General features: G+C 40.8%; 1 protein-coding gene and 1 long non-coding RNA gene across 9 annotated transcripts in view; one reads left to right on the top strand and one right to left on the bottom strand.

The window, feature by feature from the left end:
• Positions 1–428: 428 nt before the first annotated feature.
• add1 (adducin 1 (alpha)) overlaps positions 429–24,464 on the top strand; it is a 78,211-nt gene continuing 54,175 nt past the window's right edge. For all 8 annotated transcript variants that reach the window (XM_034192631.1, XM_034192630.1, XM_034192633.1 and 5 more), the window contains exon 1: positions 429–567. The gene's annotated coding sequence lies outside the window, so the exon portion shown is untranslated. The remainder of the gene's footprint in view (positions 568–24,464) is intronic.
• On the bottom strand, positions 9,582–23,784 carry LOC117529778. The gene is made up of 3 exons (XR_004566100.1): positions 23,601–23,784; positions 13,144–13,146; positions 9,582–9,593 (listed from the first exon to the last, which is right to left on the bottom strand). It is a non-coding gene; the product is annotated as an uncharacterized LOC117529778 (long non-coding RNA).

Raw genomic sequence — 24,464 nt, 5'->3', positions numbered from 1 at the left:
ATGACACTATTCTTTGGTGTACTTAACTTTATTTGATTAATTTTCAGAGAGATTTGTCTATTGTCACAACAAGACAAAAACAAAGGGGATGTGGGCCAAAAGTGGCCCGTGGGCCTCACATTGGGTAGCCATGCTGTAGATTGTGACGTTTGATAAATATTCATTTTGATGTGGATTTACATGCACATATTTCAGATTGCCCGTTTTTACTTTGCATAAATAAAATGATTAAAAAATAATAATAACTGAGCTTCAACTCTTAGCCGTTTTTTTTTGCTTTCAGCTTCATGGTTTCTGCCTTCAGCAGTAAACACAAAGCCCCCATGGGGTGGGTGGTCGTCTCGTTCACCAATCAAATTCTGTGATCTAGTCACGTGTCTATGAGTAGCCAATGGCATGCCGCAGATTAACCCGTTTGCCGCACCCAGCTAGGATGATGGTGGGTGGGCGGAGCACCGAGCAGCGCAAATAAACCCACTCTGAAATCACCAGGGTCGTGGACCAAAATTGCGAAAACTGCCGAATATACTTTTTATATTTGTTCACATCATCATCATCATAAAGAGGGTAAGAGTTAACTCCAGCGGCTTAGTTTTCAGAATGTGTCCGCTTCGTGTGTGTTGTTGGTGTCGTAGTGTTGGTTCCTAGGTGTCTGTTTTGCTAACGTTACCCTCGATCGGTGCAGAAAGGCACCTCTTCTCATTTTTTATTATTTTTTTTATTTTTTTAGATTTACGGTTGTTTCTGTTTTAAGTGCTATGGTTCCGTGAACCCACCTCTCATCAGACTGTTTCTTCTGAACTGTACGTCTGTTTTCCCCTTTAACCACATATTAGCCTGATCACAGGCCTCTGATTTATGTTGTATTGTTTTTACTTTGAATGCTCTTGGTAAACATCGATTATTGTGCTGCTCAAGTCCTGCGGAGGCTCTGCTTGAACTTTTTTGTTTTGTCTTAAAGTCGGTCATTAACAGTTCAAGCACATTTAGATAATACTGTAAACATCTAATTTTTATTATTCAAGATGAAACGTGTCACTTTGCATAAAAATTGTAGTAACATGATAATATCGTTACAGTCGTGTCATGCTAATGATTTAGGAATTTAATTTATATGGAATATCGTGCATCATGATACAGAAAACATTGCCAAGTTCATTTAAGAACAATGATTAAAAAACAAGCAATATGCAACATACCAGAAAGGCAAGAATTTACCAGAATTTTAATATTGATGCAATCTGCTGCCTGTATGATGTCTGCTGCATTTACTAGTTCCTGATGTTGAGCTGTCCAGCCCATATGAATACTCATTCTTTAAGACAGACAGGCAACTTCCTGTACATAGTATCAGGAGTAAATTGTTGCAAGGTTCATTTCCGGTTTTCCTCAGATCTCTAATGGAGTTATCTGAAATGTTGTTTACAAGCAAAATGTTGGTTTGTTGTCATTCTGATTTGAGACTACATTTGTGTTTTGTTTTGTGAAGATCTGTCTTAGTTCAGAAGATAGTGATTAGTTTAAAAACAATTAGATTTTTTCTTTTCATTTCTGAAGGATGTATCACATGCAGCTAATGTCAGTACGTCTGGCTGCATGTACAGTATAACAGATGGCATATAATTTGTTACCATAACCATAAAAACTGAGTGAATAATTAGAGTGATTGGGTTTTACATTTCTCCTGGATCAAGACTAGATCTAAGCTTTCAATGATTTCTTGGACTCTGCCATCAGAAGTGTTTCTGTATGTGGTGGAAGTGTGAAACCTGAAACCTGAGATTCACTTGTCTCAGCAGTCACATACATGTTGGGTCCTTGGTCTTTGAGATCGAAAGGCATCTGGGAAGAGCTTATGGTCCTGCTAGAGTAGACACAGGTGTTTGGTGATGCCGATATCTTTACAAGAGATCAAAGGTCTGAGTCTTTGATGTCCTCGTGCTTCCGGCCTTACTGTATGGGTTTGAGACTTGGACACTACCCATTGGCTTAAAGCATTGACTGTATATCTTTCATACTTGGTCTCTTTGGATGATCCTTGTTTCCCTGGAATGACTGTGTCAAATGAACAGTTACTTAGGGGAACTTAAATAAGGTGTATTAATGACATTTTTAGGGATCATTAACGATGATATTTTGGTAGTGGCGTGCTTATGATCCAGTTTGCAGTTGCCACAATGTTGAGCATGCCCAGAGCTTGAAAAGGTCAAGGGATGCCCATGTTTCACCTGACTGCCGTAGATAGACTGAGATGTGTGTGGACAGTTGCCTTCCTGAGTGATTGCCATCCAGGACTTCGCAGTTCCATAGTTTCATGGATGCAGCAACAAGTGCAACAGGAAATTTTCCCTTACCTCTCCTAACTGTAAAATATAATTTATGCATGTGGCATTGGCAAATGGTTTTATCCCAACTGAATTACAAGTGAAAAAAAACAAAACATTCACTTAAGTTTCACATCTGCACAGACTGAAGTAACTGAGATCTGCTTTACCCATTGAGCTACAGTATAAGTGCATCTGCATACAGACAGAGAAGTAATCAAGATTTGAAGATGCGCTTGACCTATTGAACTATAACTGTATCATGCAATTATGTGGATATAAAATGGTGCAGTGATACAGGGGTGTACCTGCTTTTACTTTAAGTGCAGGGCTCGAAATAGTACGTGCATGTGCTAGTTTGTGCACGTATTATTCGAGCGGTGCACGTAATTTTATACTGCACTTGCACTGGTGCAAGTAACTTTATCCAAGTTTTATCAACTATAAGCACCAGTAAAATGAACCAATAAAGGAATAAATAAGGGGAAAAAAAAACAATTTCCAGTGTGTTGTCTTCGTCTTCCCTGCGTTTTATGACTCAGACACACGGAGCGAGTTTCTGTGCTCCATTTGTTATGTTCGCGTGCGCGAAAAGAAAAGAAAAAAAAAACTGGCTGGCTGTGGTTCCTCTCTCTCTCTCTCTCTCTCTCTCTCTTCCCCTCAAACTCTGTCATCATTGTGTTATAAACCAGTCAACATTTGTTTTATTATACATCTATGTAGTTAATAAAATGATCTTCACGGACGATTAGTTCACACAGGCACGTAAAAAAAAAAGTGGCTGCCGCTGCGGTTCCTTTACGGAACCCAGGAGACGTCACTTAAAGTGATTTTTTTTTTTTTTTTTTTTTTTTTTTCTGGCCATGATAATTTCTGCGCACGTTATCCTTTAATTGAGCACACAAATTAATAAAATGTGCGCACGTTTTCCTTTTGTTCAAAATTAACTTCATGATATGACCTAAATTGTCATCCTCACAATGCTTCGACCTCAGCATCCTTTTTAATGTGCTTAAACTCCAGATGATGCCATGCTGGACAACTGGAGTTCTCTGTATGCCCAAACCATGATGATACGCCCTGACTAGATCCATTTTTAATGGGGAAATGTATCACACTGTCTCCTGGTTTGTTGACTAATAGTCAGCATTTATGTGTCAAGACAATATTGAGTGCACGCTTTACAAATTGTGGCCACGTTTAAGTAGATCATGCCCTTGTTTTACTCAAACGATGGTTAAAACGTGTGCACAATATCATAAAACGAGCGCACAATATAATAAAACATGCACACATTCTCTCCACATGCAAACCATTTTGCGATGACACTTCCAGGGCTCCCTAGTTCCTCGCTCTCTCTCCCCTGAAACTGTCATAATTGTGTTATAAACCAGTCACCATTTGTTTTATTATACATCTGTGTAGTTAATAAATAAAATAATCTTCACGGACGATTCGTTCACGCGCGCACGTGGAAAAAAAAAAAAAAACTGAGGGGAGAGCAGCAGTGGCAGACTCTCCCCAGAGAGGAATTAAGAGTCTGACACATCAGAGGAGGAGTTTTAAGGTTGATATAAGACTGACTTTTGGTTGTGCAAGTACTTTTTTTTGGTGCAAGTAATTTTTTGTTACTAGCACCAGTGCAAGTAGGTCAAAAAATGTATTTCAACCCCTGAAATGCAAGTGAAGGCTTTATCATGACTTGGATACAAGTGAAAAATAAGATTCAACAGAAAAATGTACAGTGTATATGTCCAAAAACATGTCAAACTCCTAAAGCACTGATGTTCCTGGGGGTGCAGAATGCAGCTTTTCTACACTGATTTCCTCAGAAGGCACATTGATAAATCTGCTGTGCGTCCAGTTGACCCATGGATCAGAACTGGACGTATGTATTCATACCGATCATTAACTGTGTGTGTCAGTCTTGGTACTCACAAATTCTTTGCAGGTGTACAGCCAGAGGCATGAAGGGTGGGAAAGTTCCCCTCCTCCCTTCCCAACTTGGAGTAAAGATACAATTTTGACATTTAAAAAAAAATTTTTTTGCACATAATTTCAATTTATTTTCATTTATATAGCGCCAAATCACAACAGAGTTGCCTCAAGGCGCTTCACACAAGTAAGGTCTGACCTTACTAACCCCCAGAGCAACAGTGGTATGGAAAAACTCCCTCTGAGGTAGAAACCTCAAGCAGACCAGACTCAAAGGGGTGACCCTCTGCTTGGGCCACGGTACAGACATAAATTACAGAACAATTCACAGAACAATTCACAAAATGAATATACAGGAATATACATAATAATATAACCAACATTCTACTCCTTTGAAAACATAATGTATTTTGATTTCATAGTGGAGTGCTCATCATAATAGATACTGTGGGTCTTTGACTTATTATTTACAATGTTTAAGAAGAAAGTAATGTCATTAAAACCATGTTGACTTTAATAGGAAAGCTGAATACTTATAGAACACAAGGATTTGGGGCCAAATTGGGAGCAGTGTGGTGTGTGAAGTCCCTTCCCCCATAAACTAAAGATTAGTAAGACTTTAAAGCCAAATGGTGAAGATCAATGTGTGTTTGTGATGGTAAATCCCTGGATTTGGTCACTCTCTCAGAATGAGTGGAACTCCCAAAGGATGAGGCGCAGCTCTGTCAGTCTGGCTCCGTGCAGTCATCCTCGATACAGTCACACTGCAGAACACAACACGTATCACACATGCAACCAGAGGCCGTGCGGTATGTTTGTTTTACTCCCACTCCTCACGCCCACACCCTTGACTGCAGTGCAGCTGAAATGTGTTCCTGGTTCCAGATCCATTCTGTCTGCACTGTGTCACTCTCACTTTCCTTTCTTTTGTTATGTGATCACTTAGCATCGGGTTAGAATTCTTTCTGGAACATGATGTGTGTCTCTTTACTTTCATCTGTGTGATGGAGGCTAGTCATTAGCACCATGTTGAGGTGTGCATGTTTGGATTCAGTGTTGAAGAATGCACTCGTGAGTACAGTTGAGGCTAAACCGTGGACAGAGGGGTGTGTTGTTTCAAAGAGCAATCTCCCATTATTCTGCCCCACATGACATGCAACAGCGAGATAAACCCACAGCCACTGTTCACACATGCTAACAAAACGCCACGCCTGACCTGGCCTTGGCAGCGGCAGATAATAGGCATTCCCATGCAATTGTTCCAACTGTTTAGTGGAGCTTATTTTTAGCTACATCAATGATTCATCAACTACTAAATTTGCAAAATCAAGTAATTGTTTTGACTAATTTGAAGGGGGGTGGGGGAGGAGTCCAAATTCTTTAGAGTTAGCTTCTTAAATTTGAATATTTTTGTTGTTCGTTGCTACTTTATGGATGATTAAATCCTTTGTGAATCACTGCTTTAAGGCACTACCCTCATTCATGTCCTTGGCTACTTCAAGTACTGTATTTTTATTTATTTATTTTTTTCAGTATGAGTCACTGTTTTGTAGTTTGGGCTAGGGCTGAAACAATTAGTTGAGTACCTTGAAGAATTTGATTACAAAAAATGTTTGAGGCAAATTCGTGCGCGAAATTTCTCCGCACGTCTGTCTCAATGTGCCAAAAAAGTGCTGATGTCCACGGCTTTTCACAATTCCTGTGCTAGTCAGACGACGTCCCGGATAAAACACAGCGTCCAGTTTGGAAATGAACGGCACATTCCATTGTTACAGGAGTTTTTGTCATGGAAAGAGGAGCGGAGGCTTCGCGCGTCGCGGCGGTGCCGCATGGCGCAAAGCAACGCCGTGATGAAGCCTCACGGGACATGTTCTGGCATGTCCAGGCACATCCACAATTTCTCGGATAATCACTCGATGGAAAAACCACCGACAGCTGTATGAACGCCATCTCAAAGCCGTCCTGTGAGACCAAAACGGAGGTGGTTTTGTCTCGCTCCAGTATCGAATCCACCGTGACGCGCGAAGCCTCCGCTCGGCTTTCCATGACAAAATCTCTTGTTAAAAGTGAAATCTGCCGGAAAATGGTTGATGTCCAGCTCTTGTGATAACCAGAGAAATGGCACACGGTCACAGATCCAGACAGCCATCCGTTTAGAAATTAAATGGTCATTCAGCCTGTCGATGGCGGCTTCGGAGCGCGGCGTGCCCCACAGCCGCTGGGGGCCGTCCTTAAAGCGTCAGTAACACTCCTTATTCTCTACCAAGCCCGTAACATTTTCCCTAAAAGCCAGATAAATTTTTCTAATGGTTTCCAGCTGCCAGTCTCTAACAGTTTCTGAAAAAATTCTGATGGAAAAAAAGCCCAAATCATTCCGCCATTTCCTGACAATGAAAATCCAACGAGGGGGCTGGACCACTCCTCACTCAAAGCCTGCTCACAGGCGAATGACGCAACCGACAGGCGTGGAAAAACTCACGCATGCGCACGAGGGTTCAAGCTTGCCTGACGCAATCACACGTGATTCAAATCCATCTGGTTTTTGAAAAAAATAATAAGGTCGGATACTTTTCTAATAGACCTCGTATGTGCCTTAAAGTGTAGGTGACACCAAAAAATGTGCACAAATAATCACTAAAAATGCTGAAATGTTGATGAAACTGCGCCATAGTGTTGGCATTTTGCTGAAATGGCGATGGGATGTGGCTTTCTGTTTTGTTTTCTCGAACTTGTAAAATGTAACCATTTTTAAGTTTTTTTTTTTTCCCCTCTTTCTCTGCAATTCAGCAGATGCATTTCAGCTGGAGGTTGAACATGCAGCCTCGCAGTCAGTTTTTTTTTTAAAATTATTATTTTATTTAAGTCAGTGTTTGTGAAGTGTTGTGTGTTGTCCAAAAAAGCAAAAAATTAAAAAGTCAAACAGTGTGAGTCTGAGGGAAACACAGAAGAAAGAGTGCACTTCTGCTGTTTGTCAATGTAGTTGGGGCCAGAGCTGTGACTCGCCCGGTCTGAGAGCCCCTCACACCGTGCAGAGAGCAGCCGGCCACCGTCCCTCCCCACGTAGAGCAGACTGTGTGTTTTTTAAAACGAGACAAACACATTGCTTCGCTTTAAATGCACAGTAAGTCTATTTCAGATGATCAGCGTGGACCATCTATCTCTTAAAAGGCTTTATTTTACTCTGTGTCACGCTGGAAAGCGATAGCTATCGTTGCTAATTTCATTAGCTGTTATGCTCCAGTCTTCTTCTGTTTTTTTTTTTCCCTTCTGTGGACGTTGCAGCGCCACACACAGGCCTGGCATATGTACTACAACGTTAAACGAAGCTTCGAGGCACAGAATTTGCCTCGAACATTTTTTGTAATCGTATTATTCGAGTTACTCGACTAATCGTTTCAGCCCTAGACTGATATACACTCAACAAAAATATAAACGCAACACTTTTGGTTTTGCTCCCATTTTGTATGAGATGAACTCAAAGATCTAAAACTTTTTCCACATACACAATATCACCATTGCCCTGAAATATTGTTCACAAACCAGTCTAAATCTGTGATAGTGAGCACTTCTCCTTTGCTGAGATAATCCATCCCACCTCACAGGTGTGCCATACCAAGATGCTGATTAGACACCATGATTAGTGCACAGGTGTGCCTTAGACTGCCCACAATAAAAGGCCACTCTGAAAGGTTCAGTTTTATCACACAGCACAATGCCACAGATGTCGCAAGATTTGAGGGAGCGTGCAATTGGCATGCTGACAGAAGGAATGTCAACCAGAGCTGTTGCTTGTGTATTGAATGTTCATTTCTCTACCACAAGCCGTCTCCAAAGTCGTTTTCTGAGAATTTGGCAGTACATCCAACCAGCCTCACAACCGTAGACCACGTGTAACCACACCAGCCCAGGACCTCCACATCCAGCATGTTTATCTCCAAGATCGTCTGAGACCAGCCACTCGGACAGCTGCTGAAACAATCGGTTTGCATAACCAAAGAATTTCTGTACAAACTGTCAGAAACCGTCTCAGGGAAGCTCATCTGCATGCTCGTCGTCCTCATCGGGGTCTCGACCTGACTCCAGTTTGTCGTCGTAACCGACTTGAGTGGGCAAATGCTCACATTCGCTGGCGTTTGGGCACGTTGGAGAGGTGTTCTCTTCACGGATGAATCCCGGTTCACACTGTCCAGGGCAGATGGCAGACAGCGTGTGTGGCGTCGTGTGGGTGAGCAGTTTTCTGATGTCAATGTTGTGGATCGAGTGGCCCATGGTGGCGGTGGGGTTATGGTATGGGCAGGCGTCTGTTATGGATGAAGAACACAGGTGCATTTTATTGATGGCATTTTGAATGCACAGAGATACCGTGATGAGATCCTGAGGCCCATTGTTGTGCCATACATCCAAGAACATCACCTCATGTTGCAGCAGGATAATGCACGGCCCCATGTTGCAAGGATCTGTATACAATTCTTGGAAGCTGAAAATGTCCCAGTTCTTGCATGGCCGGCATAATCACCGGACATGTCACCCATTGAGCATGTTTGGGATGCTCTGGACCGGCGTATACGACAGCGCGTACCAGTTCTTGCCAATATCCAGCAACTTCGCACAGCCATTGAAGAGGAGTGGACCAACATTCCACAGGCCACAATTGACAACCTGATGAACTCTATGTGAAGGAGATGTTGCACTGCATGAGGCAAATGGTGGTCACACCAGATACTGACTGGTATCCCCCCCCAATAAAACAAAACTGCACCTCAACTGTGCTCACTATCACAGATTTAGACTGGTTTGGGAACAATATTTGAGGGAAATGGTGATATTGTGTATGTGGAAAAAGTTTTAGATCTTTGAGTTCATCTCATACAAAATGGGAGCAAAACCAAAAGTGTTGCGTTTATATTTTTGTTGAGTGTGTGTGTGTGTGTGTGTGTGTGTGTGTGTGTATGTATGTATGTATGTATATATATATATATATAAATACATTTTTTTAAGTTTGTTTTACTATCCTTGACATCAGAAAAAAGTGATGAGGAAGTCTGGATTTTTGTCTTTTTTTTTAATTTTAGAAACAGGTACATACATTTCAAATCTGAAAAATGACACGTGGGATGGAAAATATCAGCTATTTTTAAAATAAAGCTTGTTTCCTTCTTGAATACAGTTAGTACACTGTATGTTAGCAGCATGATAAACATGCTATTATTAAATATTAAAACCATTCACACAAGGACTAAATAATATTGTTTTACCTGTCCGTTTTAGTGAGATCATCTTCATTCTGATGAAAACATCCACCTTTACAAAACGACATCTGAAAATAATTTAATTCTTTATGTCCTGGCTGAAGAAAAGTCCATTTGTCACAACTATGGTGCCAGGTTACAGCACCGGCTGTAATCTGTTAATTGCGGCTGATGGATCAAGTCTCTGCTGTGGATGAATCCTCCTTTTGTTAACACTGCGAGCCGCATTGCGCTGCAAGTTGAAAGACTCCCAGTCCCTCATCTGCTCATAACATCTCAGTCTGCATTAGAGCCCGACCGATATAAGCCCTTTTCAAAGTACTCACTATCGGGCGAAATTTTGCCGATAAAATGCCGATAATTTCTCATAAACAGAACAGTTACTGAAATAATGTTTGTGTCAGCAATGTAAAATTGCACCGTTTGTCCAGTAGATAGAGCTCTGACTCCATTCAACTGAGAGGTGCTTACATCCCTGCTTAAATGTGTTCACCGGCCCCCGTAGTTCGCCGTCACACTGCACTGATCGGCTGACAAAATCAAATCAATTTTATTTATATAGCGCCAAATCACAACAAACAGTTGCCCCAAGGCGCCTTATATTGTAAGGCAAGGCCATACAATAATTACGGAAAAACCCCAACGGTCAAAACGACCCCCTGTGAGCAAGCAGTTGGCAACAGTGGGAAGGAAAAACTCCCTTTTAACAGGAAGAAACCTCCAGCAGAACCAGGCTCAGGGAGGGGCAGTCTTCTGCTGGGACTGGTTGGGGCTGAGGGAGAGAACCAGGAAAAAGACATTTTGTGGAGGGGAGCAGAGATCAATCACTAATGATTAAATGCAGAGTGGTGCATACAGAGCAAAAAGAGAAAGAAACACTCAGTGCATCATGGGAACCCCCCAGCAGTCTAAGTCTATAGCAGCATAACTAAGGGATGGTTCAGGGTCACCTTATCCAGCCCTAACTATAAGCTTTAGCAAAAAGGAAAGTTTTAAGCCTAATCTTAAAAGTAGAGAGGGTGTCTGTCTCCCTGATCTGAATTGGGAGCTGGTTCCACAGGAGAGGAGCCTGAAAGCTGAAGGCTCTACCTCCCATTCTACTCTTACAAACCCTAGGAACTACAAGTAAGCCTGTAGTCTGAGAGCGAAGCGCTCTATTGGGGTGATATGGTACTATGAGGTCCCTAAGATAAGATGGGACCTGATTATTCAAAACCTTATAAGTAAGAAGAAGAATTTTAAATTCTATTCTAGAATTAACAGGAAGCCATTGAAGAGAGGCCAATATGGGTGAGATATGCTCTCTCCTTCTAGTCCCTGTTAGCACTCTAGCTGCAGCATTTTGAATTAACTGAAGGCTTTTCAGGGAACTTTTAGGACAACCTGATAATAATGAATTACAATAGTCCAGCCTAGAGGAAATAAATGCATGAATTAGTTTTTCAGCATCACTCTGAAACAAGACCTTTCTAATTTTAGAGATATTGCGCAAATGCAAAAAAGCAGTCCTACATATTTGTTTTTAATATGCGCATTGAATGACATATCCTGATCAAAAATGACTCCAAGATTTCTCACAGTATTACTAGAGGTCAGGGTAATGCCATCCAGAGTAAGGATCTGGTTAGACACCATGTTTCTAAGATTTGTGGGGCCAAGTACAATAACTTCAGTTTTATCTGAGTTTAAAAGCAGGAAATTAGAGGTCATCCATGTCTTTATGTCTGTAAGACAATCCTGTAGTTTAGCTAATTGGTGTGTGTCCTCTGGCTTCATGGATAGATAAAGCTGGGTATCATCTGCGTAACAATGAAAATTTAAGCAATGCCGTCTAATAATACTGCCTAAGGGAAACATGTATAAAGTGAATAAAATTGGTCTTAACACAGAACCTTGTGGAACTCCATAATTAACCTTAGTCTGCAAAGAAGATTCCCCATTTACATGAACAAATTGTAATCTATTAGATAAATATGATTCAAACCACCGCAGCGCAGTGCCTTTAATACCTATGGCATGCTCTAATCTCTGTAATAAAATTTTATGGTCAACAGTATCAAAAGCAGCACTGAGGTCTAACAGAACTAGCACAGAGATGAGTCCACTGTCTGAGGCCATAAGAAGATCATTTGTAACCTTCACTAATGCTGTTTCTGTACTATGATGAATTCTAAAACCTGACTGAAACTCTTCAAATAGACCATTCCTCTGCAGATGATCAGTTAGCTGTTTTACAACTACCCTTTCAAGAATTTTTGAGAGAAAAGGAAGGTTGGAGATTGGCCTATAATTAGCTAAGATAGCTGGGTCAAGTGATGGCTTTTTAAGTAATGGTTTAATTACTGCCACCTTAAAAGCCTGTGGTACATAGCCAACTAATAAAGACTGATCATATTTAAGGTTGAAGCATTAATTAATGGTAGGGCTTCCTTGAGCAGCCTGGTAGGAATGGAGTCTAATAGACATGTTGATGGTTTGGAGGAAGTAACTAATGAAAATAACTCAGACAGAACAATCGGAGAGAAAGAGTCTAACCAAACATCGGCATCACTGAAAGCAGCCAAAGATAACGATACGTCTTTGGGATGGTTATGAGTAATTTTTTTCTCTAATAGTTAAAATTTTATTAGCAAAGAAAGTCATGAAGTCATTACTAGTTAAAGGAATACTCGGCTCAATAGAGCTCTGACTCTTTGTCAGCCTGGCTACAGTGCTGAAAAGAAACCTGGGGTTGTTCTTATTTTCTTCAATTAGTGATGAGTAGTAAGATGTCCTAGCTTTACGGAGGGCTTTTTTATAGAGCAACAGACTCTTTTTCCAGGCTAAGTGAAGATCTTCTAAATTAGTGAGATGCCATTTCCTCTCCAACTTACGGGTTATCTGCTTTAAGCTGCGAGTTTGTGAGTTATAACACGGAGTCAGGCACTTCTGATTTAAAGCTCTCTTTTTCAGAGGAGCTACAGCATCCAAAGTTGTCTTCAATGAGGATGTAAAACTATTGATGAGATACTCTACCTCACTTACAGAGTTTAGGTAGCTACTCTGCACTGTGTTGGTATATGGCATTAGAGAACATAAAGAAGGAATCATATCCTTAAACCTAGTTACAGCGCTTTCTGAAAGACTTCTAGTGTAATGAAACTTATTCCCCACTGCTGGGTAGTCCATCAGAGTAAATGTAAATGTTATTAAGAAATGATCAGACAGAAGGGAGTTTTCAGGGAATACTGTTAAGTCTTCAATTTCCATACCATAAGTCAGAACAAGATCTAAGATATGATTAAAGTGGTGGGTGGACTCATTTACATTTTGAGCAAAGCCAATTGAGTCTAATAATAGATTAAATGCAGTGTTGAGGCTGTCATTCTCAGCATCTGTGTGGATGTGAAAATCGGCCACTATAATTGTCTTATCTGAGCTAAGCACTAAGTCAGACAAAAGATCTGAAAATTCACAGAGAAACTCACAGTAACGACCAGCTGGATGATAGATAATAACAAATAAAACTGGTTTTTGGGACTTCCAATTTGGATGGACAAGACTAAGAGTCAAGCTTTCAAATGAATTAAAGCTCTGTCTGGGTTTTTGATTAATTAATAAGCTGGAATGGAAGATTGCTGCTAATCCTGCTAAACTTGCTGCTAAACTAACATATTCATCCTGCTGTAACCAGGTTTTTATTATAATTATTACAATTATTATATCATTTACTAACAGGGACTTAGAAGAGAGAGACCTAATGTTTAATAGACCACATTTAACTGTTTTAGTCTGTGGTGCAGTTGAAGGTGCTATATTATTTTTTCTTTTTGAATTTTTATGCTTAAATAGATTTTTACTGGTATATTACTGGTATATATTGTACTTTTAATCATAAAACTTCTCCGATACTACTACACCCATTACCCCTTTACAGCAGCTTGGTGTCAGCTTGGTGTAAAGCATACAAGTAAGTTGTAATAACTTTGCGATTACATTCACCCATTCACACATAACTCAGTTTATATAGTAATGTGTCAAATGTGCTTCATTGCGTCGGTCACGCTTTTTATTAAGCCCACGTTGTGTAGACCTTATTTCTACCATGAAAAACTTTTGTTTATTGCTAACTGGTTGAAACATTGAGATTCACTGGTCGCCCAGAAGGGTTCTGGGAATTACTGCCGTTCGCCATTAAACCTCTGGGGCTGACGCTGTCATATACAATGGCTGGGACCAAGCTTTACTAAATTGTAAATAACTTTTTAATGAAATGAGATAGAAACTTACTTTTTTTTTTTTTTTTGCTGAAAAGTTAACTCCGCGGACTTTCGATCCACCGTTGGCCATCTTGGTACTCATAGAAGATGTGTGATGACGTGTGCAATGTGAGTGTCCAATCGGAATTGGTTTTCCAATATCCAATCGTAGGGCAGATTTACCTCACGTGATATGGCAGATTGTTTTCAAGAGTGATATCTTACTAGTTGGCCTGTTTGAATAGCCCCCTAATTGCTCCAATTGCATTTTTGCATTTTTTTGAACTTGAAAATTCTTCTCTCTTATAAAGTTAATCAATATGAGGACAAAGCTTTTAGCTCATACCTGTTTTAAGGGTCCAAAAAAGAACATTTTATTCATTTAAAAAAAAAATATCGGCTGATTTATCGGCTATCCGCAAATCAGCCAATTTATCAATTATGTGCATTTTTCATCCAAATATTGTTATCGGCATTGGCCTCAAAAAATCCATATCGGTCAGGCTCTAGTCTGCATGCGACAGAATTATCCCATGATACACAAAACAATGAAATAATGTGAAAATATTCAGTTTTGCCTCTGTGTCAAGTGTAGAAGCCGCAGGCACTGCGTGTGCGCTCCTCAATATACTCGTAAGTGTTCCACCTGCCAATCAGAAGGATTCTGCTGGTGAGAATTAATCGTTCTGACACCAAAAACACTGTGCAGCTCTGACCTGATCCACTTGGTGGAAACGTGGCTGTCAGTACCCTGCAAGAATCCATAAATTAATGGGACTATTAACCCTCTCAGGCTCAAATTAATTTTCAGTAACACGAAAAATCTGATATTTAGCTGTTGCAAATCTGCAGCGCCTGCCTTGAGAGGGTTAACACAATGGTTCTGGCACTAATACCACTTCCTCCTCCTTCTCCAATGTTCGAAATCGCCCCGAAGTTCCTGGTTTTTAGTGCCGCGCAGTTCAAAATCTGAATATTTATCTCTTCAGTAACTGCGCACCAGGAAAGAGTAACGTTTAAACTGTTGTTTAATTTTAGACTTAAATACTCAAGAAAAAGCATTACATATAGTGTCACCTACACTTTAAATACAGAAAAATCAAACATTTGTTATTATTAATAATAGGGATGCACTGTTCCCAATATCAGTATCTGGTATTGCCCAGATACCGCATTCATTTACTTGTACTTTTAATCATAAAACTTCTCCAATACTACGACACCCATTACCCCTTTACAGCAGCTTGATGTCAACTTCTCAATGGGGGATTTTCGCGCAGATGCTGTGTAATTTCTGGACTATAAGCTGCTACTTTTTTCATATGATTTGAGCACTGCGGCTGAAACAATAATGTGGCTAAATTATGGACTTTTACAGGCTTTGATGTAATTTACTCATAAGTCGAAATACGTCCATCAGTGCTGTTCATTGATTGGCTGAAAGCTGTGGTAAATTCACATGGAGTAAATATAGTCTTACCTGTTCATTTCAGTGGAAATCATCATCACATGATCCTGAAGAAAAATTATCCACATAAAGCCTCCTTAGTTTCGAAAATAACATCTGAAAATACTTTAATTCCTTGTTGTGGCTGAAAAAAGTTCCTCTGTGACACTTTGCACAACAGTTGCTCCGTCAGATCACGGTTTCAGCAGCGCAGGTTGTCTATCAAGTTGGTGAGTTTCAGTCCTTGGTGTGGCTGTCCAGGCTGATGGAACACGGGCTCGGTCCGCTACAGGTGTGATCCGTTTCTTGAATGTCTGTGGTGCTGTGTTTGGAGCCCCTCCCCCCATGGGCCTCACTAAAGGAGTCAGTGCGTCTCAGGCATCGGGTGATTCTGTCTGCATGTGATGAAATTATCCCAGGATCCACAAAAAAAATTAAATAATGTTAAAATGACTCAGTTTTGCCTCTCTGTGGAGCAAAGACACCATGCAACGCTGTGTGTGCACGCACGCCGTGCTCCTCCAATATTTACATGTTCCACCTTTGGGGGGGAAAAACATTTACGGTATGTATTTGTGTATGTTACCGGTACGTATTTAATTAAAAGTATAAAAAAATAGTATGGAGAGTGAAAGGCTGTTCAGCTCACTGTCACACATTGTAGATGAAAACAGAAACAGAAATAATGCAGTGAAGCTTTATGTACATGATTTCTTAGTTTGATATTTTTAATAAATTTGCAAAAGTTAAAAAAGAAAAAAAAAAACTTTTTCATGTGATTATGGGGGGTTGAGTAGAATTTTGAGGGGAAAAACTGAATTTCATCTATTTTGGAGTAAGGCTCTAACATAAAATGTGGAAAAAGTGAAGCGCTGTGAATACTTTCCAGATGAACTGTAAATTGATTGTCTTTCAAAGAAATAATTTGGGTGCATACATGTGCTTTCAACAAATGTGTGGCTTTGAAGTTGCATCTAACTTTAAATTAGTTGGTTGACAATTTATTTTATTTCCAAAACATAGCCTTGGTGGCCACCAACAATATTTAGTTGTAAATAATGTATTAAAGCCCAATTTCTGAACAGTACAGTTGTTTTATTTCAGTATTTTATGAGTATGGAAGTGGTGATGGCTGCTGTGCTGCAGCTTAATGAGACACTGAGTTCCTGAGATATTTTTGAGTCTGATGTAAAATGAGTAACACATTCGATAAACGTGTGCACTTTGTGACACTCGTTGGCTTGCAGCGTGTTGTTTCCGTACAGCTGTAGTTACATAACCGTAATCTGTAAAGGCTGCCGCTTGTTTCCATGGTAATGTTTAGTTTCCATAGTGATTGTAGCTCTCTTTTGAGGCTTGCGGAGGCCCGGCACCAACATTTGTGAAGAGAGATGATAAATAGGGACTCTGATGAGGCGGAGGCAGAGAAGACAAGATGTGAGAAGACAAAATTCTGCACAGACTGAACATGTCCTGCAGTGACAGTCTTTTGTGTTTGGAGTCACTACATGAAGTAAATTTTAAGCCCTGTACACTTCTTTCAGGAATACCTTTTTACAAAATAATAATAAAAATATTCATAATAAAATAAGACAAAGAAGACAGCTGATGCACTGTTGGGATAGTGTGTAATGTTGTCCAGGTGGGGTGAGTCATTTGATGATTACAGCAAGCAGGAAATGGAATATTCAAACAGACTTTAAGTAGATACAGAGTTATCATTCCACTTGGAAATGTGTGTGCTACATGTGATTCATTTTCACTGTGCACAAGTTATGCATGTCCAGAATTTCTCATCATAGTCCTTTCTTAATAGTTCTCTTCTGAATTGGCCAGATTTATTTGCAAATGAACTCCTCCACAACAACCCGGCATTTTCAGCAAATAAATAAATAAACTGCTGGATTCACATGCATATAAATTAACACCGAACACTATTTTGAACCCAAAATGGCACCATGAGTTGGTAATCGAGAACCGGTTATTTTCGGGTATCGTTAAGAAATGATTCAATCCACGATATCGATAGTCTTTTTGCTTAACAATTCCCTTATCGGTCCTTCAGAGCGGCCGTTGTTTTTGAGGGTGTTTGTCTGGAAAATGATCTATTCTCTACATTGATTACAGACCCTGCAGCGGTTTTGTAATAGGGATGGGTATTAAGATTTTATTGATATCGATGCCATTATCAATTCCACTTATCAGATTCCTTATCAATTCCCCTATCGATACCTCTTGGGAATTTTCTGTGTACTAAAAGTAGGCTTTACAGGTTTTCTATGCCAGCAACATTTTATTGAGTCTTAAAGTAAATATATATGAAATTGGTCACTGGATCCTTTATCTCTGGACACAAATAAAAATAAACAAAATTTGTAGTTTTTGTCAAAAGCATTTGCTTTCAGACATTTTGGCATGAATGTCACTCCATACCTCTGAGCTGAGCTCAGCCAGCTGCTGCAGGTCAGTGCAGGATGTCTCATTTTGGGAGGAAAAAAACATTTTAATCGATTGTAGTTTATTGCAACATTTGGAAAGAGCTGTCATTTGATTTAAACGGCATTTGGCTTTAAATTTATAAATTCCGGGCAGACTTTATCTTTCTAACTTGACTCAGCAGAGAGCCGTGCAGTGTTTGGATCTGTGTGAACAGAGCGGAGGATGAATCTCGTTTCTTTCTTGCAACAAGACAGTTAGAGACTTTAATCCTCACAAAAGTGACACGATTGACATATTCAGGGATGAAAGTGGTGAAAAACAAAAAAAGCTGAAACCCAGAATTACCCCCCAACACCACCCACATGAAAATCTTTGAATTCTAGAAGCTCTGAAATGCAATCTGGGACTATTCCAGACAATAAAATGCAGTGAGTGCAGCATCCATTTTGGTGAGAAAATAACCCAACTTTCCTTATTCAAATTCATTCCAGTAATATTCTGCCCTTACTAGGAAGCAGTAGTTTTCTAGCTTGGCAGATAGTTCTGGAGGAAATCACTAGAGCTCAGCAGATATGGATTTTTTGAGGCCGATAACGATATTTGGATGAGAAAAAAAATGCAGATAATCGATAAATCGGCTGATTTGCCGTTAGCTGATAAATTAGCAGATATTATTATTATTTTTTTTAATGAATAAAATGTTCTTTTTTGGACCCTTAACAAAAAAGGTATGAGCTAAAACCTGAAGCTTTGTCCTCATATTGATTAACTTTATAATAGAGAATAAGCAGTTAGGGGGCTATTCAAACACACCAACTAATAAGATATCACTCCTGAAAAGATCTTTGTCATATCACGTGAGGTAAATCAGCCCTACGATTGGATTTTGGAAAACCATGTGACGGAGAACCAATTCCGATTAGACACTCGCATTGCGCACGTCATTACACATCTTCTATGAGGAGTACCAAGATGGCCGATGGTGGATCGAAAGTCCACAGAGTTAACTTTTCAGCAAAAAAAGTTTCTATCTCATATCATTAAAAAGGTATTTACAATTTAGTAAAGCTTGGTCAACGGCATCGGCCCCAGAGGGTTAATGGCGAACAGCAGTAATTCCCAGAACCCTTCTGGATGACCAGTGAATCTGAATGATTCAACCTCTTAGCAGTAAACAAAAGTTTTTCATGCTAGAAATAAGGTCTACACAACGTGGGCTTAATAAAAAGCGTGACTGACGCTATGAAGCACGTTTGACACATTACTACATAAACTGAGTTAATCAAACTGAGTTGAACTGAAACGGGAGAAATGTGGGGTGAATGTAATCGCAAAATTATTACAAACAACATCCTTATAAACTTACTTGTATGCTTTTGTCAGCCGATCAGTGCAGTGTGACAGCGAACTACGGGGGCCGGTGATGAACACATTTAACACTCGCAAAACTAGCCTTTTCTTCCACCTCCTATTCTGACCGGAGGGTGCCAAATGGCACTTCTGGGGTAATTTACAACTCATTAGGCCACCTTTTCTTATGTTTCATATGTAAGTGCAGCCATTAGATCGGAATGTGGCAGTACCAGAGTGACTGGCAGTTTGAGCTTTCTGCTCAAGCTTACTTTCTGACTTTGAGAAAGTCAGAAAAGTTCCTGTTATGCATGCATACAAAAAAAAAGACCAAAAAAAATTGACCATTGAATTGAAGCTTTTGCACCACTTGTACCCTTGTATTTGCAGGTCAATTTGTCCCATTTCAATTTTTGTGTTGGCCAAAGTGCAGGTTATCCTCACTTTTTTCCCATGAAATTTTATGACTTTTCCTCATCTAGGGTCATGAACTGCTGTGTAAAATCTGAACACTTTGATGTGTTGTGGAGTGTGTACACAGAGTTTGTATACAAAGATGATGTTGCGGGTCATTTTGACCCAGACACAAAATGGCTGTTCAAATCCAAAATAAACATGTCTCTTTGATCTACTTTATTTTGATTGCCTCTGAATAGCCATTCAGAACCGGGTGTTGTGGAAGAGGGACTTTCTCTCCTCTGTTCTTGTCACTGTTTCCATGCCCTTTCTTTGAGAAATACACCAAAAATTAGCTCCAGACGATTTACATCTGAAGAAGTTTTGTCGCAGCTTATGAACTGGGATAGTGATGCAAAGGAAGATATTTCAGAGACGGAGGATCCTTCAGAGCCAGAGGACAATGCTATTGATGATCCAGATTGTCAGTTTTCAGGAGGAGGATTCAGAGGATGAGTCTGCCGGTGTCCCTTCATCAGATGAAAACCAAGAAATGCAACATTCATCATCCACACAGGGGACATGGACATCTAGAGATGGTGAAATAAAATGGTCAACACCACACCAAAGTCGAGGCAGATTGTCATCTTCTAATGTCATCAAAATGACTCCTGGTCTGACAGGATTTGCTGTAAAAAGAATTGATGATATTGAAGCAGCATTTCAGCTCTTCATATCACCACCCATAGAGAAGATAATCCTCAACATGACGAACTTGGAGGGGAGGCATGTTTTATTTAAGAGAAATGGAAGCCACTGGATCCAATTGACTTGCATGCTTACACTGGAGTTCTGGTGTTAGCTGGAGTATACAGGTCAAAGGGTGAAGCAACTGCAAGTTTATGGAATGAAGAGAATGGAAGGCCAATCTTCCAAGCAACAATGTCTTTGGAGACATTTCACATGATCTCTCGTGTGATCCGATTTGACAACCGTGACACCAGAGCTGGTCGATGAGAGAGAGACAAGCTTGCAGCGATCAGAGATGTCTAGGATAAATGGGTCGAAATCCTGCCTTTATTGTATAATCCTGACCCCAGTGTCAGTGTCGATGAGCGCCTCGTTCCATTCAGAGGACACGGTCCTTTCCGACAGTATATGCCAAACAAGCCTGCGAAATATGGCATCAAAATATGGGCAGCCTGTAATGCAAAATCCAGTTATGCATGGAACCTGCAAATACGTGGTCTGTCCATAAATTAACGGTCCTTTTTATTTTTTTTTAAAACTATATGGATTTCATTCATATGTTTTTACGTCAGACATGCTTGAACCCTCGTGCGCATGCGTGAGTTTTTCCACGCCTGTTGGTGACGTCATTCGCCTGTGAGCACGCCTTGGGAAGGAGTGGTCCCACCCCCTCGTCGGATTTTCATTGTCTGGAAATGGCGGAATGAAAAGGACTTTTTTTTTCCATCAGAATTTTTTCAGAAGCTGTTAGAGGCTGGCACCTAGAAACCATTCGAAAAATGTATCTGGCTTTCAGTGAAAATTTTACGGGCTTCACAGAGAATAAGGACTTTAACTACAGCTTTAAGGAACACTTTAAGGACGGTCGGTGCGCCGAGCAGCGACGATGCGGCACAAACCACTGGATCATTTCTAAACGGATGGCTCTGTGGATACGAGACCGTCGTGTGCTCTTTCTCTGGTTATCACAAGACCTGGACATCAGCCATTTGCCGGCAGATTTCACTTTTAACAAGAGATTTTGTCATGGAAAGCCGTGCGGAGGCTTCGCGCGTCACGACCGATTCGCTGATGAAGCGAGACAAAGGAACACCTCCGTTTCGGAGTGTTAGAGGACAAGTTGGGACATGTCTAGCTCTCCACAAGTTCTTTTATACTCACTCGACTGGTAAGCACTGAAAGCCGAGATAGACATGTCCCAACTTGTCCTCTAACACTCCGAAACGGAGGTGTTCCTTTGTCTCGCTTCATCAGCGAATCGGTTGTGACGCGCGAAGCCTCCGCGCGGCTTTCCATGACAAAATCTCTTGTTAAAAGTGAAATCTGCCGGAAAACGGCTGATGTCCAGGTCTTGTAATAACCAGAGAAAGAGCACACGACGGTCTCGTATCCACAGAGCCATCAGCTTAGAAATGATCCAGTGGTTTGTGCCGCATCGTCGCAGCTCGCAGCGCGGCGCACCGACCGTCCTTAAAGGGTTCCTTAAAGCTGTAGTTAAAGTCCTTATTCTCTGTGAAGCCCGTAAAATTTTCACTGAAAGCCAGATAAATTTTTTGAATGGTTTCTAGGTGCCAGTCTCTAACAGCTTCTGAAAAAATTCTGATGGAAAAAAAGTCCTTTTCATTCTGCCATTTCCAGACAATGAAAATCCGACAAGGGGGTGGGACCACTCCTTCCCAAGGCGTGCTCACAGGCGAATGACGTCACCGACAGGCGTGGAAAAACTCACGCATGCGCACGAGGGTTCAAGCATGTCTGACGTAAAAACATATGAATGAAATCCATATAGTTTTTGAAAAAATAAAAAGGACCGTTACTTTATGGACAGACCTCGTATATACTGGAAAGCCACCTGGCGGAGCACCTGAGTAGAATCAAGGAATGCATGTGGTATTGGAGATGACTGAAGGGCTGCAAGGTCATAACATAACATGTGACAACTTCTTTACCTCCTACCATCTTGGAGATGAACTTCAGGAGAGAAAGCTGATTATGTTGGGAACTGTTGTGTGGGCCGCTGAAGAGGAGGTACTGCTGGCCCACCACCACCAGAGGGCGCCCTGCCTGGAGTGCGGGCTCCAGGCACCAGAGGGCGCTGCCGCCTTATGGGAGTAGCCTGGGTGACAGCTGTCACCCATCACCAGACACAGCTGTTCCACTCAGCACAGAGGTATATCAGGAGGACAGCGTCTCCACCTCAGTGCCGAGATATCGCCTAAGACTGAGGTAATATTCTCTGCATTTATATTCTGAACAACCAGCTAAACTTGTTAAACCTTTTCAGGACTGTTGACTACTGATAGCTTCATTGCTTGGATAAGAACTCACCTTCCTGCTGTACTTTGACAAGAGGTGGAGGCGGCTTCTCCCCTCTCCGTTACTGGGTGCGGTCGCATCCACACCTGTGTGTTGTTGCTCTCTCCCGCCAGCAGTACCGGATCCGACGAGCGGAGGCAGTGGCCACCTGGGAATTCGGGACTTGGCGGTTCCAGTATTTCCAGGGTTCGGTGGCAGAGGAGATCTGGGTGGTTCCGGTTTGACTGAGACGGACGTCTCCTACCTTCGAGCCTGCCCACACGACACCAGCGGATTCGACCCCAAATTGTGATTGTTGTATTTATTGTGCTCGATTCACAATAGTAAACCTTGTTATTTACCTTCTCCATTGTCCGTTCATTGCGCCCCCTGTTGTGGGTCCGTGTTCCTACACTTTCACAACAGGGAACAGTCACAAAAAATAAGAGAACTTCCTCATGAGATTCTGAAGATGCAAGGAAGACCTCTGCATTCCTCAAAATTTGCTTTCACAGAGAAAACACTTGTTTCTTACTGCCCAAAGAGAAACAAGAATGTTCTTGTGATGAGCACGATGCACAAAGATGCATCTCTGAGCACGAGAGGACATGAAGCCGCAGAAGATCTTGGATTACATCTCCACCAAAGGAGGACTTGACAATCTTGACAAAGTCACAGCAACATATAGCTGCCAGCGCAAGACTGCCCGTTGGCCCTTGGTGGTTTTCTACAACATTGTGGACGTATCTGCGTACAGTGCCTATATGTTGTGGATTGAGATCAACCAGCAGTGGAATGCCGGCAAACTGTACAGACGTCGACTTTTCCTGAAAGAACTAGGCAAAGCACTCATCACTTCCAGGATCCAGAACCGGGCCAGGCCAGCTCAATCCCCAGCAGCTGTAGCTTTCATCGCAAAGGTCCAGGGAAGAGCATCTGACCAACCCACAATGGATCGTTTGGATACAGGTGCAAAGAAACGCAAAAGATGCCAAGTCTGTCCCTATCAAGATGACAATAAAACAAGTACCTGTTGTGTGAGGTGCAAGAAGTACATCTGCAGAAAGCACACAGTCACATTCTGTCCATCATGTGGGAAAATGTTGAACATAGAAAATCAGAGAAAATGGGGCAAGATAAAAAAAAAAATGTTCGTGAAGAGGGAAAAATTGAAAACAGTTCTTTGATATAGTGTTTGAATTGTATATCTCTTCTTCTCATCTCTTCAAAATGTTTGTATAATCTAAAATAAAGTTCTGATTGGTTTAATTTCATTTTTGACTGTTTTGACTGGATTTAAACAATACGGGTCAAAATAACCCACAACATAATAAATGTATTTATTTCTCACCATAATACAAGAGTTAAAAAACTGAACATTCTCACAGGATCAAACTGCCAAACTGCCATCTAATGGCTGCATTTACATAAGAAAAGGTGGCCTAATGAGTTGTAAATTACCCCAGCAGTGCCATTTGACACCACCTTGGTCATGAAAGGAAGAAATGCCATTTGGCACCACTCTGGTAGTTCTAGCAGGGGTGTAAGCAGCTCTCAGTTGAATGGAGTCAGCGCTCCGTCTACTGGACAAACGGTGCAAGGACATTTTACATTGCCGACACAAACATTATTTCAGTAACTGTTCTGTTTATGAGAAATTATCGATGTTCTATCGGTAAAATTTCAGCCGATAGTGAGTACTTTGAGAAGGGCTTATATCGGCCGATAATATCAGCCGGCTGATATATCGGTTGGGCTCTAGAAATCACTGAAGAAATTAACAAATTGAAAATATGGTTTGACCAAAATGAATCGTCATTAAACTTAAATAAAACAGGGATGAAGTGGAGGTCTAAGAATCACTAGGTGTTCACAGAAAACATTTATTTCTGTATTTATTTATTTATGTTCATTGTTAGTTGGTTTTATCTTTTCTGTTGTTTTGTTTTATCAGTGTGCAAAACTGTAAAAAAACAAAACAAAACACTGAAACATGAAGTTTTTCCACCTGTTTTAATTTTCAAGGAACAGATTTGAAAAT

This window comes from Thalassophryne amazonica, chromosome 17 (assembly GCF_902500255.1).
Source record: "Thalassophryne amazonica chromosome 17, fThaAma1.1, whole genome shotgun sequence".
NCBI lineage: Eukaryota > Metazoa > Chordata > Actinopteri > Batrachoidiformes > Batrachoididae > Thalassophryne > Thalassophryne amazonica.
Note: the sequence above shows the minus strand (reverse complement) of the source record. Positions and strands in the feature narration are given on the sequence as shown.